The sequence below is a fragment of the Lonchura striata genome, chromosome 12 (assembly GCF_050655825.1).
Source record: "Lonchura striata isolate lonStrDom1 chromosome 12, ASM5065582v1, whole genome shotgun sequence".
Classification (NCBI taxonomy): domain Eukaryota; kingdom Metazoa; phylum Chordata; class Aves; order Passeriformes; family Estrildidae; genus Lonchura; species Lonchura striata.
The window spans coordinates 23,511,472-23,530,313 of NC_140714.1; the positions used below are offsets into that span (position 1 = coordinate 23,511,472).

General features: G+C 40.7%; 1 long non-coding RNA gene across 1 annotated transcript in view; it reads left to right on the forward strand.

Moving 5' to 3' along the window:
* Positions 1 to 18,842, forward strand: part of LOC146766330 (uncharacterized) — a 53,526-nt gene continuing 34,684 nt past the window's right edge. Inside the window, exon 1 of the long non-coding RNA XR_014958226.1 lies at positions 1 to 18,842. This exon is cut by the window's right edge and continues 11,040 nt beyond it. This is a non-coding gene — a long non-coding RNA (uncharacterized LOC146766330).

An 18,842-nucleotide genomic window follows, 5' to 3' on the forward strand; every position in this document is an offset into this window, starting at 1 on the left:
TTTATGAATTGGTAAACTTGAGAAAAGGGTCTATTTTCAAGGAAAAGAGCCAGGGACATAATGCAATGTCAAATGCCAGCCCAGATTTTGCTTTTCTGAGTCTCCTCAGTAAGTCTGGCTCTCTCATCCCCTCAAACCAAGCTCTAGGGCTGGGTTGGAGTCAGGAGCATGGCTCTTCTGGGGTGGGAAGATTGGTCTTGGAGGGAAGCTTTGCAAATCTGGCAATGCATAAAGGAACAGATGTAGAACTGTTTTGTATGGATATGCCATTTTAAAAAAATACATGTTTTTATGGATTCTTCTCTGTTAGAATAGGAGGAAATGGTGTTTGTAAACCATAGCAAGGCAAATTCTGAAGAGGTGGTAATTTCAAAGTCTGGAAGAGGTTGTAGCTTCAGCTGACTTGGGGGGACTATATCCTTTTTAAAATAGGAATTAGTTGATTTATAAAAAGTCATGCATGTTGCAACATTTTATAGCTTCCATATTCCTTTTTTAATATTCAAATAATAAAAAAGCAGAAAGTTGTGCCTGCAGATATGTAAGCAATCTTTCAAAAAAGTGAATTCAGAAAATTTTAAGTCCATATATTTTTTGGGGTGCACCGGAACCACTGCAGCTGGGCGCAATCTATATCCAATTTTCATTTTCTTGATGCAGTGTTACATTTAATGTGATGAAACTTCAGGTGCCATCCTGGAGTCCCTTCTAGCAGTACAATGCTCTGCTCTTGCACACAGTGGCTTGGGGATGGTGTTCCACTGTCAGCAGTGGAAGAGAAGGAAGAATGGTAAAAATGACCCATCTTGCTGGTGCTCCTGGGCCAGGCAGGTGACAGGTGGAACTCAGTGCTGCTCCTCAGGGCCAGGAGAAGCTGGCTGCCTCATCTGCAGTGGTGAAAATTCCACCCTGAAGTGCCTCTTCCATTACTTGGGTGCGCAGTGGCTTCAGCAGGCACTGACATCAGAGACAGGATTTGCACAGAGCCTTTCTCCTGCAGGACTGAGGGATCACATCCCCTCCTGGGAGCACAATCACCCTTGTGGCTGCTGCGTGGCTGTGGCAGATATTTGCTGTGAAATGGAATCCATCTGCTGAGGTGACCCTTAATGAAACCCTTTCTCTAATTGCTGCATTAAACTCGCTATTTCCCTGTCATTGTTTACGCTTTTAAATCTATAATATATTCCAAATTAAGTATGTTTGAATGGCAGCATTCTGATCTAATTATAGACTTTATCATTGATTAGGCCAGACAATCCAAACTTAAGCTTTACTGGAACAGCTTAATGAATAAAATGAAGGCAATGATGAGGTTCTTATTCTAATAAACTAAAGCTACATAAAAATATTCCATTTAGTAAATTAGAGCTTCTGACTCTGTAATTTTGCAAAATAGTAGCAGTGTTTTCTAGACATAGCTAGCTATTTTTTTTCTTAAAATTCTTGATTCATTATGTAATTTAGTTTTTAATATCCTTTTATTCTTTGCTTCCAGTTGTTCAGCATGCTTAAAAATGAATACAGTTAGCATTACTGTGTTTTTATAGCAGTGCTTGAGATTGTTTAGAAATGTGCTCAATTTCATCAGTTAACACAGGAAAGGAACAATGTCAGATGAAGCTGAGGGAGTATAAGCAGAGCAAACTCATAAGAACCTGCAGCATTCGCAGCTCTGCAGTGTGGTGATGTCAGGATTGGAACAAGGGAAGTTCAGAAAAAGAGCAGAAAAGGTGATCCAGGCAAAGAGGGCAATTGTGTAAGGCACAGACCTGGGAAAATGGAGAGAAAACAAAAAGCCCAGGCAAGAGATGGAATTATTGGACTGTGTGATAAGCTCAACCAGGAGAAATTACCAAGGCAAACCAGAAGAACAATGATGACATAATTGCTTCTATAAAGAGTTTATAGTGACACAGTAAAATCATTAATTAATGCGTTGGTGCTACAGGAATGCCTGGTATGACTCAGGGACTACACCAGGCAGTTCAAGAGCATAAAATTTTTTCTATTAACCTCCAGGCTTCCTAACAGAGAGACTTCCTAGAGAGTTTGAACCACCCCTTTGTCCAAGGGAAGAGGAGGTAGGACAGAAGGCAGGAGTAGCTCTCACCATAGAAATCAAAGTCACTACCAGAAACCCAGGTAACACTTTCTCAGCGTCTTTGTGCTGCTGCAGATTTGGGGTAGTTGATTGGAGATAATTTCAGAGCAGCTGCAGGTTCTTAAGAAGGCCAATGCAATAAGTGACATTTTATAAGCCTGATGTTGCCGTACTCTCACTTACTGTAGAGCTCTGCACAGCAATTACAGCACAGTTTAATTTGCAAATCATTATTGCATTTAGCTATTACTAGTACAAAGCAGTTATTTTCTCTGTGCAATTGAAGCCTAATTTTCATGCCATCTGAAATTCTCAGGCATCAGGTAACACTTTATTTTATAAGGGAAAAATAACCATTTATTTAAATTGTAAAATCTGTGTATTTACAGAGTGGCTGGTTTTGCTCTTCAGGCTTCACAGCAATTACATTGGAAGCTGATTCTGAGAATCTGGGCTCTTATTTCTGTAAAAATAAGTTATCAGCAATTGCTTCCTATGCTTGCATAAATGCTTGAAGAATTGTACTCTATGAAGTGAAGGCAATTACCTTTTAATGCTGCCTAATAATTCTCATAGTTTGTTAATCTACAAAGAGCACCGGGGCTGTAAATGTTGTGGAACTCCAATGTTGAGGCTATTGATGTTGAACCTGGAATACTTTCCTTGTGCTGTTGGTGTGAATGTATTTGCACCTCATGAGACCAAGGGGATTCAGAGTTAATTTGGGGTTTAAGTTGAAGGAAAAAAACAGCAGTCCTAGGAACACAGAAGGCAGCTTTTAATTTGGAGACAGGATTTAATTTGGAGAAGTTTTTGCATGGATAAGACCTTTTATCACAGTCCTGTCAAAGGCCAGTGGAACCCTCCCCTGTTTGTGCAGTCCCATACTGGATGTGGGTTCCAGGGTCCCCTTCCAGCCCATTCCTTGCCCATTTCACACATGGGGTCTCCACCATAGAACTGCAATATTTTTGCTGGATGTATTGGTATCTCCTTTCCAGTCCTTCTTTAGATTCCTTGGGGGAAGAGCAACAGGAGTTTTGAAGAGCTGAGCTGTAAATGCCTATCCCAAACCCACTACCCCAGGGCAGCGCTGGGAGCTGGGAGGGATGGGCAGGGCTCCATGGCAGTGACAACAATTCTTTCCTGCGACCACTAGGTCTCAAATAGAATTACCAAACAATTTTTTTTCTCTTAAAAATGGCTTCCTATTTTATCTGAGGCCTGGGATAATGTGTAATACTCTCTGCACGCTTCACAACACAAACATTTTATTGCATAAAGGACTTGCATTCTTTATGGCACAGCCTAGTCTGTAGGTTCTTAATTAACTTATAAAAACCCCAGACAAAGTTACATTTTATTGAAACATGGACTACTGAGATAGGGGTAAGCTTCCTGAAAAGGAAGGTTTCAGGATACCTGTATTTTTTTTCTGGTAGGAATAGTTTCAGTCTCTGAAGGAGAGCACAGTTTTCCTGCAGCAAGTGCTGTGAGCACCCTTATTTCTTCATTAAATTTCCACCTTCATGATTTTTTTGTTCCCAGAATGTACTCTGAGTGCAGTCTGTGTGCAGCCTTGGGCTTCAGAGACTAACAAAATTTAAATCAGTTTTATACAAATAGTTTTGGTCAGAGAAGCTCAGTCTTGCTGAATAAATTCCACAGATTGTAAAAGGTGTTTAATTACAGTATGTCACTAATTAGGCCCAATATTCCTGTCAAAAATACTCCCTTTCTAAGTACCTTACACTCTGGTTTTTTGTAGTTAGTAGAAAGACTTAACCAACTGGTGCTTGTTCTGTCTTTCATTGCTCTTTCCTTGAACCTGTTGGATGTTCATCTGGCAGTGACATCTACTTTCTGAATTTTTCCTATGATTTCTTCTTTTCCACAGCTACTAACTTTTAAATGTCGCTTAAAAATTGCTTTCGACCTTTATCTTTTATTTTCCCATAACACCACGTCATTACTTTTTATTTTGTTCATCTTATAATTCTTCTCATGCATTTTATCTCACATCTGTGATTCTTTTGTTTTCTTACTCCACATGCTTTTATGCAGTAGCAAAGACTGATGGGGAAAAGATACAGGTTTGGAGGGCACCTGGCTGATAAAATTGGTGTTGAGAACAACTAAGTATCCATGGTTTTCAAATTCACAAGGCAATAACAAACACAGTAAGAAATGTATCTGCTTTTTAAAATACCAATTTGTTAAGTTTAGGATCCACAAATTCATTTTATTCAGGCATATCTAGCAATCTCTATTTTCAATTAACTCTTTTTGGTGAATATAAAGTTGGATAGGAGACACCTAATCAACAGTTCTAAAAGACCCTGTTGTCTGTCTCTGGACCTCTCTGACTTCTCTGATTTTAACCGTTTCTGTCCTGTTGGATCTCCTTCAGGGATAGGACTCTTTTAGAAAGGTGCATGTCCAGCAAGCTAAGCCAGGAGAAAGAACAGAGGTGAGCAGCATTCTAAGGAAACACCTTGTCAGAGTATTTCCTAATTATACACATAACTTCCTGATAGAGTCTCTGCCTCCAGCAGCTTGGATTTTTTTGATTGGTTTTCATGGTAGTACATTTTCACTCATTTGCCAGGCTGTCCTTCATCATACAGTGATTTTTAGGGTAGGAATCACACTCTACCCTACTTTAGAGGATATTTTAGAGGGTTTTCAAGGATCCTCATGAGCTTCGTTGTGTTTAGGGAGTACAGGCACTGCCTGTTACCTGTGCAGGGCCAGCAGCCCCTGCTCTGGGGCTATGGATCTCTCCACCAGCAGATGGAGATCCAGATGGTGAGACCCAGCCCTGCATGGTCCCTGGCTGCCACTGGACCCCAGTGACACTTCCATGTGCTGGAACTTCAGGTCTGGTTCCAAACCAGGGACTTGGAAGCATCTAATCCTCTCCCAGATTTGGGCTGAGAACTTGGACAGCAGAAGCAAGGATGAGATGGGTGGACACTGTTTGCTTCACAAACGCCTTGTAGAGTTCCTGTCACAAAGGACTGTAGGACTCTTTTCCCTGCTGTAAAAGTAATATAATCCCTGGAAATGGCCATTTATTGGAGGTGTGGCCTCTGACTACTTAAGCTCCACACACTGTCTTCACAAACCCTGAATATTCTTGGGATATTCTTGATTGGTTCAGTTTCTTGGGTAGGGACAGAATATGTGTAGGCTGCCTGTTTAAAAAAAAAAAAAAAAAAGAAATAAAGAAATTGCTACTATTTTGTGCCCTTATTTTGACTGTTCTGAATACCTGACTTTTGGGAAAATCATCCATCTTTTGCAACAATTGGCTGAACCCCGAGCCATGTGCCACAGACCAGTCTGTTCCACGGAGCATGGCTCTTACTGATGGAAATCAGAGATAATCCCTTGGCAGAGAGGTGAAAAAAAGGGACCTGAAAATACTCAATACCCAGGGGACATCCTGCTGAGGGTCTGGAGAGTGCAACTCATCTTCAGGTGCTGCCTTGTCTTTAGGAATGTGAAACTGGTGTCAACCATGTTCAGGTCATACTAAAATGGTTTCTGAGGAGCGAATGCATTGTCAGCAGTAGTCAGCATGGGAAAATGCCTGGGAAAAAGGTGTGGCCATGTGTTCAGAATTCTTCAGCTTTTTAAAGCATTATTGAAGTAAATTGTGATACTTCTGACTATTGGAAAGAAAGGCTCAAAGATGCTGCAAGGGGTTGAGTGAGCACTTGTCCTGAAAGGATGATAATGCTTCAAACCCAGCTTAAATTTAATTGCACCTTACCTTTTTGCAGACACCAGCTGTTCATAAACAGCCTTTCAGAAAATGCTCAAGTACAATATTTTAAAAGATGTCCTAAAGCCACCACACACTGGGCCTTGTGTTTATAGAGGAATGTGGAAAATGACAAGCAGAGGTGTTACAGTGCAGTCCAGCCTGGTCTGTGAACTGCATTTTCAGTAACTGCATGCTAATGACCCAGAACATGACATAAATAATGTGCACAGGTGCAGGCTGAGAGTATTCCAGACCTATTTTCAAATAACAGATATTGGACAATTAAGATATTTTTAATGGCTATCTGTGGAAGCTGTGGGAAAAAGAATATGAGAAAAGACACCAGGAAATGATGGGACATTTTTTGACATACAGAGGCTATAATTAGAGGTTTTTAATATTTTCCTTAAAATGTAAAATGCCAATTTCTATAAGAGTTAAATGGCAAATATACAACACAAGTGCAAATATACAATTACCTGCAGATGTTAAGCCTTTGAAAACCTTAAGCTTCATGTAAAATATTTGTACTTTTCTGGCCTTTGACACTGTGGACACGGTCTGACTTTCTTGTAATTTCCCTTACAGTCACACATGACATGAGAATCGTGACCAAATTGCTGCAAACTGAAGGTTTTGATAATTTTTTTCTGAGCTTGAATGCTATGTCTAATTTTTCTTTCATTTCCTTGGTAAATACAATTTCAGTTTCAAGGTGGATTTTGTTTTGGTTTTGATTGACTGGTCTGGGAGGCCACTGCCATGGCACCTGTATTTACACACTGTCCACACTCACATCTGTGAGCTCCAGAGGTGACCCAGCCAGATTTATATGTCTGGACAATTCTGAATTTCCTGGTTCTTGGGCTGTGAAAGGAAAGAGAGGGCAATGATGAATAAATACAGGACCTGCAAAACCAGTGTGCAGGGCACTGTGGAGGGCAGTGCTCTCCAGACAGAGGATGCTGCTCAGGAGAGGATCCATTTTCACACTTCTTCAGTTGTTGGGCTACCCTCACCTGCCACAGTTCATCGTGGTAAACCCTTAGTAAGCTGTGAGTAGGAAGCCAGACAGCAAAGACTGCAAATCTTGGTTGGATGCTCCTGGGATGGGACAGGGACCAGGATTTTTCAGTGGAGACTGGATCCAGCAGGACTTCAGTGCTGAGTGTGGGGCCAGAACCCAAGAGCTTCAGAGAAGTCGTGGGGCTGGTAGTACATTTTCACCCATTCTCTTGCTGGGGCAAATTCCAGAACAGCTTTTCAGTTCAAATGCTCTAAGTTTTAATCCTGCCCTCCCTCCTTTGGTGCTTGGAGCTCTGTGGTTGTATCCTAGGATGTCTTGCAATTGTTTAGTCCTGGTGATTTCACCCAAGAAGCAGTTATTTTTTTTCCCAGATAAGAAAAACATTTATATTTACATTTATAGTATCCAAAGCACTGAATCCATGACTACGAATATTTTTTGCCTGTTACTTCAAGACTGCCAACACCAACAGCTCTTGCCCTGTGTCCATGCCTGCAGACCTACACACCAGAGCTACTGAAATTCAACTGCAGGTTCTGGTTGGGACCAAAATTAGCTGTGTATAGAAAGGAAATCCAGTGAGAGAGTACCAGCGGTCAGTGCCTTCCACACAGCCTGGAACTTCATGCTTGTGCATATATAAGAACTGACAAACCCCAAATCCTGTTTGGTATGTGCAGAAAATATTCACCGTAAGAGGAAATGAAAATTATTTAGATTAAAGTCAAAACAACAATTTAACATCCCTTTGTGTACACAAACACTCTTCTGAAAGTCACAAATCATAGATACTAGATGTCCAAAGTCATTTTAAATGCTACTTACCTAAAGCCAGGAGATGAGAAACATGTGGCAGACCTTCTTTGCAAAAGTTCAGGGCGGGAAGGGAGCAAGAGGATGTTTGCATCTGGAGGAGGAGGGCCTAAAAATACTCTGAAAGCCAACAGTTCACTTAAATCATTAATCCTACACTGAAGACATTTCCACATTTTAATGGACTGCAATTAAACCCAATATTTCTTAATACGAGTGTCAGGTGTTTTCAGCAGTGATGCAAATGACTTCTTACTGCTATAATTCTGGGGGGGAAGGCATTTAGACCGGGCTCATTTGAACAGCCAACTATAAACAAGAGCGCATAATTCCATCTGCTTTTTGGCAATTTGTTGTTCCTTTTAGGTTCTCTTTCCCCGTTTGTCTTGTGGACACAGTTTGCAGGAAACGTCAGCCAGCATGATTGATAGCATGAGATTGGATGTACTGACTTCATGCTTTCATAAAGCAAGACAGCTGTTGGGAGAAACTTTCCTTCAGGAGCTGGAAAGGTTTGAATTTTCCATCTCTTTGACTATTTGGCCTGATGAAGGATTGGGTTTTACCAGACAAGTAAATAAAAAGATGGCTAAGACATACTAGAAGGTCATTCAAATGATCTTTAAATAGCAATTACTGGAGGAGGGTTCAGGGAAAAGCCCTCAACATTCTGAGTCTTCTTCAGTGAGCCCTGAAAAATTATGCTGGGGTCCTCTCAGTTTTCTAAACTACTCTATAAAACAGACAATTTCTAGTAATGTGATTTTACACTGCGAGTTTGTTGCAGGCAATGGAAGGGATTCCATTGAACTCCCTGGTCATCACCTGACCTTCTGTGGCTGTGAAACGTTGATTCTCCTCCAGAGTCATGATACACCAGTTTGCTGTTCAATTTCTTGCTCAAAGTAGATATGCGGATTAAATATTAATTAATTTGGGGTTTGGATAAATTACTTGTATCCATCAAGTACACTTTCTTTCCAAGACAGAAAAGAGAAAGGAAGTGTGGTGCTTATTTTTATAGTTATATCTCCCTCTGAAGTGTATTATTTTATTTAGAAAAACATGTCAGATGTTATGAGCATAATTTTGAAGAAGATCAGTGTGGAATGCTCTCTTTTTTTTTCTTTCCCCATGCAGAGTATTTGTGGGGGTTGGGTGTTATTTGATCATTTGAAAGACTAATAACTGGGTTCTTGACTATGCTGATTTTGAAAATCTTTGTCAGATCTATGGTCTTGCTGGAAATGGGCCAGAACCAAAACTCAGGAACTGAAAATGCCTGGAAATGAAATTTTGGTGGAGGCTGCATTTCAAATGGGGTTTGAGTCAGACTCCAAATTCCCTCTCAGTCTCATTTTTGTTGTATTCAATCACATCACTATAAAATGTAGCTGCTCAGGAGCTGTGAAGAAGCTAGGCTGAGTCTCACTGTGTTTCTTGACTGCCATGGAACTCTGCAAAATAAGTGTCATAATTCAGCAAGAATAGGAACAATCACATGGTGCTGTCTTTAAAACAGGAAAAAAGGGACAGGTCTGATTGTCAGGGAACCCTGAGCAGTGACAGCTTCCTGCCAAGGGGAGCACAGCCAAAAGCCCTACACTCTGTGGAGCTTTACCCTGGGCATTTCTGAAGGCTTCTCCCATTGATCACCCTCAATTTACAGAAGAAATTAAGGAGAGTGCTGGATTAGCCAGATTCTGTTCCTTTTCCTGATTTAAGGGGGAGAGGTGGAACTGGAGAGCACAAAGCCTTTCTGTGCCCACCCACAGCTCTCAGTGCTGGCATGGACCCTCTGCCTTGCTCATCTCTGGTCTAAATTCAAGACAAAATGCTCTGAGAATGGGAAAATGTGTTTACAGAAGTGGTCATGATTGTAAGAAAATTTGATACCACTGCAAATTCTGAAAAAGACCTCAAAGAAACTTCAGAAAAGCTTTAGAAGCAGATTGAAATAGCAGCATTTTCCTTGGGCAGGCAAGGGGTGACATTGGCTGCTGTGTGGTGATGTTTGGTAATGCTCTTGGGTAAGGGGATACCAGGGAACTCTGTGGGTCACTTAATTTAGATCCTGTAAATGTTTCCATAATCAGTAATCATCTGCACTGTTTCCTAACTCTGTGTGGATCACCGTAACAGTCTAATCACTTACACAAATACACAGTTCCAACACCACTGATTAGGATTCTGCAGAGCTGGAAAAAAGCCAGTCTGTGTTCTACATGTACAATCAACTTATTGTGAAACATTTAAAGAGCCAACTATTTATTTATACCTTAATGAGAATATTTTTCTCTAAACCATCTTTTAGTATTGTTGCCTTAAATGTTGGGATGTGATGACCCTGGAGAGCTTCCATTCTCTTTGCTGCCTCAACATTTTTTTTTTTTTAAGTGTAAAGAGCTAAACATACATCACATTTCAAATGAAAGTCCTCATAACTTGCAAAGCATCCAGAAAACAATTGCACATGCTTAGAACTGTTGTCTGCTGCCTAATGATCACTTGTATTTCATACACTTCATTTGAGAAATCTGGGAAACTTCAGATTATCAAATATAATTAAGTAAATTCTACTCACAAAGGCAGATTCTACAAATCCCGTATTCCTACAGGTTTTGCACCAGAGAGCCATTGGACAGCAGTGATACATTCTACTTTGTGTGAGAAGGAATAGACTAGGTAGGGACTTACCCAGGATCGTGTATTTTTCCACAAATGCCTCCTTTTTCATTGGAGGGCTAAGTAGTATCTCCCATTCTTTTACCTCTGAGCATCCATTATTTCTCATCTGTGGCTTGATGTGGTCCTTGAGCAAAAATAAACTGCAAGAAAATCAATGAATTGAGATATCTTATACCTTTGTTGTGTGATTAAAGAAGAAATTGAAAGTTCAATACTAAAAAAAAAAACCCTTTAATTTTTTTTCCTTTTCCTTTCAATACCATAAAAATAATCTTAATCACTTTTAGTCCTGCTGTCCTACTTCCTTCTCCGAAGAGTTGTCCATGTCATTTTTAGCTGTAAAATTATTTATTGCAAGAATAGAGAAGATAGCAAGAATAGAGTTTAGAACTTTAAGATGGGCAGGTGATAGTTCAAATAGAACTTTTCCTACAACTCTGCAGCTCTCGGGGCTCAGGTTTGGTCCCAGAAACACCTGGGCTTTGGATTCTGCAGCTCTTCTCAGGCTCGTGCAGAGGTGTAAGGGAGCACAGCTACATCATTGCCATTTTAAATCTTTTCACGCTGTTGTGCAGTTTTTATTGCAGTCCTAAATCAGTATAAACTGATTGCTGCCCCCATAAGTAGCTCTGACATATAATTTAATGTATGAATTGAGACAGAACATAAAAAACAGGTGATAAAATATTGCACCCACACTGAGAACATTAAAATGCTGATGTTTGGAACAGATGGCTTAGCCCTTTTTTCTCAGCTGGAATAAATAGTAATATTAAAGGATTAGCATAACCAACAACAAGTGTGGAAGGAACTGATTTCATTCCAGGCAATAAGAATACTTAGGAACCAGTATTTTGAGCCTTAATCAGCAGAAGACTTTATTTCATCCAAATACACTCTTAATAATGTTGTCTAGATATGGGTATATTTATTATGTTTATATCAGTTTGATTTTTAATTTGGAAACCTTTGGAGTATGAGTTCTTGAGGCATGGTTTTGGTTTTGGTTTTTTATTAAACATTTTTGTGTGCCGTTATTTAAAGTATATATCCTGGTATTTCTAAGAAGGACCTTTCATTGGTTTACCACTACTATATTAGAAGACAAGTGGAGGAAAAGTACTTAACCATTAGAAAAGATCAAGATGAGACAAGGAGTAAAGGTGGATTCAATCTCTTGTATATACATTTGAGATCTCAAACCAGCAAAACCTAAAAGAACAAATGAAGAAAATGAGACAGGTTTGTGGTGGTGTCATCCCTACAATGAGAGAGGGAGACCATGGGGCAGCTGAAAGGGCAGAAAATTGAAGCCTGAATATCAAATAGATATATTTGATATCATCCTCACAAGAGATCAGTGTGGGTTCTCAGAGCGAGGATTCTCCACCCTGCTCCTCAGTACGGTGCAGCTGCAGCAGGGACCAGCCTTTCCTCTGGCCTTTTCCATGGATGTCCTGAAGCTGAAGGAGAAGAATGGATGAGTGGGGCTCTGGGGCATCATCTGAAGGAAGATGCACAGAGATGGCTGGAAGGAGCAGTGGGGCAGCATTCAGCTTTTTCTTGCAGTTTGCTGGGACAGTTTGGGAAGTTACAATGTTTTTTTAGGGCCTTTACTTAGTAAGTCGTTGGAATTAAAGTAAGACAATGAGGAATGCTCTTTGGCTTTCTGACAAATCCCACCAGTTTTGTGATTTAAATTTCTTACCTGAATGTCTCAGGAGTTGAAATTTTGATGCCAATTTAATTGTTAGAGTCTCTGGGTAGATCAGCCGTCTCTTCATCCATTTTTTAATGAATGACTTTCTGAAGTGGAATGGAAACATTTCACTCATCAAAACACCCTTCTGCTTTTCTTTCTTTGAAGGTTTCCACGGGGAGACCACAGCCAGGCTCTGGGCTGTGTCTCTTCCATGCCACCAGTGCAGTTAGGTGGCTTTGACACCTTCACCATGCAAAAGGACAGAGGCAAAAGGACAAAAGAGGTTTGGTGCCTGAGCTGTGGGTGTCTGTGCATGGCCAGGAGCTGGACTTGAGGGTCCTTGTGGGTCCCTTGAACACAGACTATTCTGTGGTTCTGTAATTCAGTTTAAATACCTAGATGACAGTGTTTTCCCTCACCCCACAGGTACAGTGAGGCTGATGGACTGTGGTGTATCCACTGTGCACAGAACCACGGGTTTGGAACCTGCTGCAAGCAGAAAGGGCTTCTCACCCTCCAGTTTTGTCACTGGGGACATGAATTCTGTCCAGCTCAGATACCCAGGAGTGGGATCTCTCCCTCAGCCTGAGCTGCTTAACAGAACTTGCTCATGCCCCTGCAGGTTTGTTTGAAGTTAAGGCATTGAAAAGAACTGCAAAACTCAGAAAAGGAATTGTTTAAAAACTTAACCCAACTCCTTGGTTGTGATAACAACAGAAGCTCTGAAAAGGTAATATGAGCTTCCAGACAGTCCCGTAGTGTCAGGGGAGATTGATGGAAGAGTGTCAAGCATTTACAAACTGCAGTTAGAAAACCACAGTGAATAGTAGCAGTTCATTGATGTTTAGAACTCCACAATTATCAGAGGCATGCAAAGTGGATTTTATGAAGTGTGAATCCTCTAGAATGCAAATATTTCTCTTTTTCATTATTTTATTCAGAATTTCTGAAAAAATAATCTGAATTTGTGGGACATCCTTTTGCTACCCAAAGCAAAAATTAATTAATTTTCCTTTCAAATAATGACTGATTTAAGACTAAATTATCATTTTGTTTTCAACATTTTAAAGTTCCTAGGGAAAACAAAAAGTGATATTTGGGAGAATGTAAAGTCACTAATAAAAAAGGGGGTAATGTTAATCTCATAAAAAGTGACCCTGTGAAGCTTACAGAGTGACACCATCACCACACTCATAATGACCCAAGAGAAAATTTGCGGTTTCATGTAGGGACTGTTTTACCACAGGTGTCATGTCCCATGTGTCTCACCAAGCTCTCATGAGAAGGACACGGATGTTAAAATAATTTGGGGAGGTTAAAAGATCTTCCTTGTTCAAAAAAGAAAACACTCACTGTCTGTGAATTTTGTGTTGGAATTTCACTGTATCCCAGTTTGTCAGCAGTTAGTGAGCATTTACCTTTCCAACACATTGTCCAGGAGGGCACAGGCTATGAATCTGTTGGGACACATGTCCTGTTTGCACCAAGTGTAATGCCTCTATTGTTTGTGCATCAAGATATAAAGACTTCTTGTTCCCATAATGGATGCAGCTGGTTGGGTGGGGGGCAGGGAGGTCTTTACAATAAAAAGGCATTTGATTGCTGCTGGGATCCTTGTCAGTAAAACACTCAAAGATGGTTAATTGGACATTAATGTGTCAGATTTTCAACAAAATAACAAGAAATTTGCCAAAAATAAAGCCCGAAGGAAACACGCCTCCAAATTTAACAGCAAAGCTTTGTTTAAAATAGAAGTTACAGCAGCGAAGATTTATGGCATGTTGACATAACTGATGGTAAAGGAGTTGGCTGATGCTAAGGGTGTGAGGGTCCAAATGAGAACATCTGCATTAAGAAGCTAATTCTCTTAAACATACTGATCAAAATATTAATGCTGCATGTAAACACAAGTGCTTTATCTGACAGTGATTTACATTTGGAACGACCTAATCCAACTATGCACTGCATCTTTATTCATTACCAGCAGCCTTTACTTAACACTTCATGCCCGCTTGCACAGGTGGACAATCTACTCAGAGTGACTATTGTGTTTATGTTATTTTTTCATAAGCAGGGTTTGAAATTTGTCAAACTGCATCATTGTTTAACTATGTGCCAGTCAAAGGGAAATTGCCAGATGGAGCGGCTTTCCCCTAACCTTGCTCCAGGCAATGAAATTATACATAGGCCACAGTCTTATGTCAAGTCTTAAAAAAAAAAAAAAAAAAAAAAAAAAAAAAAAAAAAAGAGGAAAAAAAAGAGCCAGGCCATGAATAGGCATGACTATGTGCATTCACAAAACCTGGCTTTCTTATGCCACTAATTTTATATGAAGGCTCATGCCAATAGTAAATAAAACTTCATGTCCGTCATGTCACTCATTAACTAGGTGCTCATAATTTATGTATTTAAGGCTTGCTTGTCTGCCAAGCAATCAAACAGTAAACCATGTTTTATAGGTGTTAGTGTTTATAGAAACTGTAAATAAATGTCAAACAAAAAAAAAAAATCAAGTTTCAGAAAAATTATCAGGGTTAAGTCATTTATCATTGTTCCAACTGGAAAAATCTGAAGACCTGTCAGTGCCAAAGCAAATGTTTCTCTGGCTTTTTCTAATATGCAGCTTAAACTACCAGATTGTAGAATTCTTTAGCAGGATGTGATTAAATGGAAAATTTGCAGATGATGTGTTTTAGCTGAACATCCTGCTCAGAGAATGGGGCAAGCTGGCTCTTTACTATGGTGGCCATGTGTTGTTCGGCTGGGTTGCCTTTTTCCTGTTTATTCCTCACCCCAGCACTTGGTTGAGATGGTTTGGGCAGAAGCCAGGCTGCTCTGGAGCGGCTCTTTGGGAGTGAAGGGAGGGCACTGTGACTCCTCTCCAAGGTGGGCACTGGCAGGGTTGCAGTGCCTGCTCTGGGGCTGCTCCCTTCCAAACAGGGCACAGGAAGGGCTACAGGCACCTCCTCCTTGCTCTTGTCAGTTTGGTGAACTCCGTCACTCAGAGCCACCCTCGTGGGCCCCAGGGAAGTGTATTATAGCTGGTTGCAGCTATACCTCCCAAGCTGCATGTTTTAAATGCTCCTCACCTGTCTTGTAGCTCAGAGATTTGGAAACAAGGAGGTTTGGAAACGAGGATGTTTGGAAATGAGGAGATTTGGATACTGGTGTGCACTGATGCTGCAGAGCACAGATGCTGCAGATGCTACTTACCACGTCCAGAGCTGAGCACAGGATGTGCTCTGTGTGCACACATCAGTGCTAAATACAAACATCTCTGGTGGTTCTGGTGGCTCTAAAAAATACTGTGTAATCCTAATACTTTCTCAATTGGTTTGTCCCTAAAATTTGCATTTGGATGGATCTCCTTGATGGTTTAGAAATTCATGGACAACCACCTCATGGCATGGAGAAATCAGTAAGGTGGTGTAGCCTACTGGAAAAAAGAAGTAAGCAAAGTGTAGGTGAAGATAGTGGCATACCTGTTACTGTTTCAAAAATATGATTAAAACATAAGTACAGGCATTCTTGTGACCATGAACATGAGAGAGGTGATTTGTGCTTTGGGAGGGACTGTCAAACTCCGTGCATGTGGGAGTGCCTTGAGCATTCCCAAAAGCTCCTGCTGGTACAGCCCAGTTTGCCTGTACTGAGATGTTCACATTGAAAATAAATTAAAATCAGCCAGAGGATCCAGGGCCTCTAGAGCCTTGCTGAAGAGCTACTGCTGTCCGTGAAGTACCCGTGCTCTGGTGGTTTCTGGAGATGTCTGGGGAGCTGACCCTGATCTGCTCTGGCCAGAGCAGCAGCTGACTCCAGGGCTGCCCTGCCTGGGTGTTCCTGGAACCTGGGGTGCTCCTGCTCCCCCATCCTGTGTTCCCACAGGCTTCCTTCTACTGCCTGACAGTGCCAGCACTTGGGACCAACTCAGGCTGTGGTAGACAGCTTGCATACTCTCAACAACCAGAGGAAGATCATTCAGCTCTGACTTAATCTTCATCCAGATCCTCACAGTATGTAAATTGCTTTGGCTCCACTGATGCTAGTGGGGCAGATGCAACCTGAAGGTTGCTGAGGAGCTCTATCATCTAGTAAGGGCTAAGAATTGTGCTGCAAAGTGATGGCTGTGAAAAGTATAAATAATCTGTGATTGCTGACTTGAAGTCAGTATGCTGGTTATACTTCTGTAGTCACTTTGTCCTATACTTGAGCTCAAATTTTTCTATAGTTGTATACTATTAACAAGTGACCGTAAATAAGTTAATTATACCCTTTATATTTTTCCTTGTTTTCTCCCTTCATACTAAAATTAGTTCATTTTGACTCTAAATTATTATATTTTCTTTTTAAAATTGCCATTTCCATTTCTATTTGTTTTCCACAAACTTTGAGTAACATTTGCTAAGAAAACTTGCCTTGGCAGGTCTGGCACAGGCCCCTGGGATGCATCTACAAGTCCTGTTTCAACAGCAATGGTGAAGGGTGCATGACAGACCAGTTTCAGTATTTCCTCCACGCTGTTGTGCCCACCATAGATTACTTTAGTTCTGAGTTATTTGAAAGCTCATCCAAATTAAATAAATAGACTCTCAAAGTTTTGAGTATGGTAATGTGTGGTATCCAATTTCATGGTATTTCTAGGGAATTTTAAGTGACGTTATTTCTGTCTGTTTGACCAAATTCTGAGGCCTTCATTGAGAGCTCCACTGCAAACTGTGCTTTGCACCTGTATCAGGGACAAGCCCTCAGATTTCCACTGAATCCTTACTCAGCAAAACTCCCATCCAGCTCTGCTGGGATTTGTGGCTCATGAAAGTCCATAGAAAAGTTTCCTGCTTGCTAAAGCTGCTCGTGCCTGTCAATGAGCATTCACTGTATATACAAGGGACATTTGGAATGCTCTTCTGTGGTTCAATTTGACTTGCTGGTTTATGAATGGCATTTTAAAATACATAAAGTATATCTATTCAATGTTTTCTTGCTTTCTAAGGATAGACTCTGATCCTACAGGCTTAAAAAATATAGGTCATAAATACCTTCAAATAGTTACAGACATAATTCATGCCTTGTAATGTATGTTTTAAAAATCAGGCCTTTTTCTGGCTCATTACCCAGCCTGTAGACTTGATTTTTTTTTAATTAATGTGAGAACACATTCTTTATGGCATGTTCATGTTTGCCCAAAAGTCACATCAGTTTTCAAATTATACAAGGTGTCACTGCTGAGGGCAGCAATCATTATTGCTCATGCTCCGAGGTATTTTTAACTTTTTTCCTAGATCTGTCTAGAAAAGGAGAATCAAAAATGTTTTTCCTCAGTAGGATTTGTGTTTTAGACACAAAAGCCATGAAGAAGCCATCAGGTCTGCTTTGACAGTAGGTGTTGCTGAGGGCTCAGCTCCACCAGGCAGCAGCAGCAATGCTAATGGACATGTCTGGGCTTCTGTGTGTGTGACCTGCCTGATCTAAAACTGGGGTTCCTCAGTGCTCTGTTAGAGGAAACACAACAGGACTGCAAGAAGAAAATGTCAGCACCTGGCAGTAAGACATTCAAAAAATTGACTTCCATTTTTTCCTGAAATAATGTGATTTTATTAACTCTGATGATTTCTAGTGTGTGAAGCCTTTCAGGCTACAGAGCCTGTTAAGCATTATCATTCTGAACACCCAATAGCTCTCATAAATTTATAATTTTGATCCAATTCATACAGCACTTGCTATTATTACCAAGTCTAAAGGTATGAGAGCTCCCCCTCACACAGTTTTTCTGAGATGTGCAGTTCTCAAAATCAGCAAGGCTGCCACTCAGAACAGGAGGGCAGGGGAGCTGAGTGTTACTTTGGCAATCTTTGATCAGTGCTCATTTCAGCCTGCCTTTGATGCTGTCAGTGTTAGCATGGAATATCCTCAGCCATTTGTGTCAGGAACACACATGGGTTTCCAGGGTAAATTCAGCCTATGGTTGTGTTTTGTCTTGGTAGAAATCCTCCATGCTTTAGAAATCCTCAACACTGTAAAAATCCTCCAAGCTCTGTGTTCGTCCAGGGATGTTAGAGCTGCAAGAAGACCAAAGCATTTGGCTTTTACCCCCTGCAATGGGATCTTCTGCTGATGCAGCTGATGTGGATCCTCCTGAGCGCATTTCACACCCCCAGCTCTCCTGCCTCCCCTCCCAGCCCCATTCTGTGCTGGCAGAAAGGTCCATGGTAGAGGCTGCCCAGGGGTCTCAGCAATGCCCAGCTGTCATTTATTCAATTATCATCAGAACTCAACAGCCCCAAGAATGGAGAAGTGCAAGTGATTCTTGGCTCCCAAGCAATATTTTGGCAGAGCAGAATCATTGCCCCTGTGTTTGATGCTGGGGAACATCTTTGCAGACTTGCTGTATTTCTGACAGTGCAGGGAATTTCTAAGTTGAAACCTATTAATGTTTCTTGATGACTTATTCAGTTTCCTCCTTCAGTAAAGAATGTATCTTTCAGTGGTTTAAAAATACATGTTAAGGCTAAATTTCAGTTGTTCATAGCAATGAAACAATATATAAGAGTCTTTTTAAGCAACAGGCAATGATGCAGATTTTTTTCAGTGCTGTAGCTGAACATAGATCCACATTCTTTCTGAGTCATAATGAATAAATGTTTCATTCACTGGTTCAGCAATCTCACATTCCTAAAACACCATGTACAGTGCCATAGTTTAGGTTTAAGGCTTTTGTTATCCTGGAGTTCACTGGAAA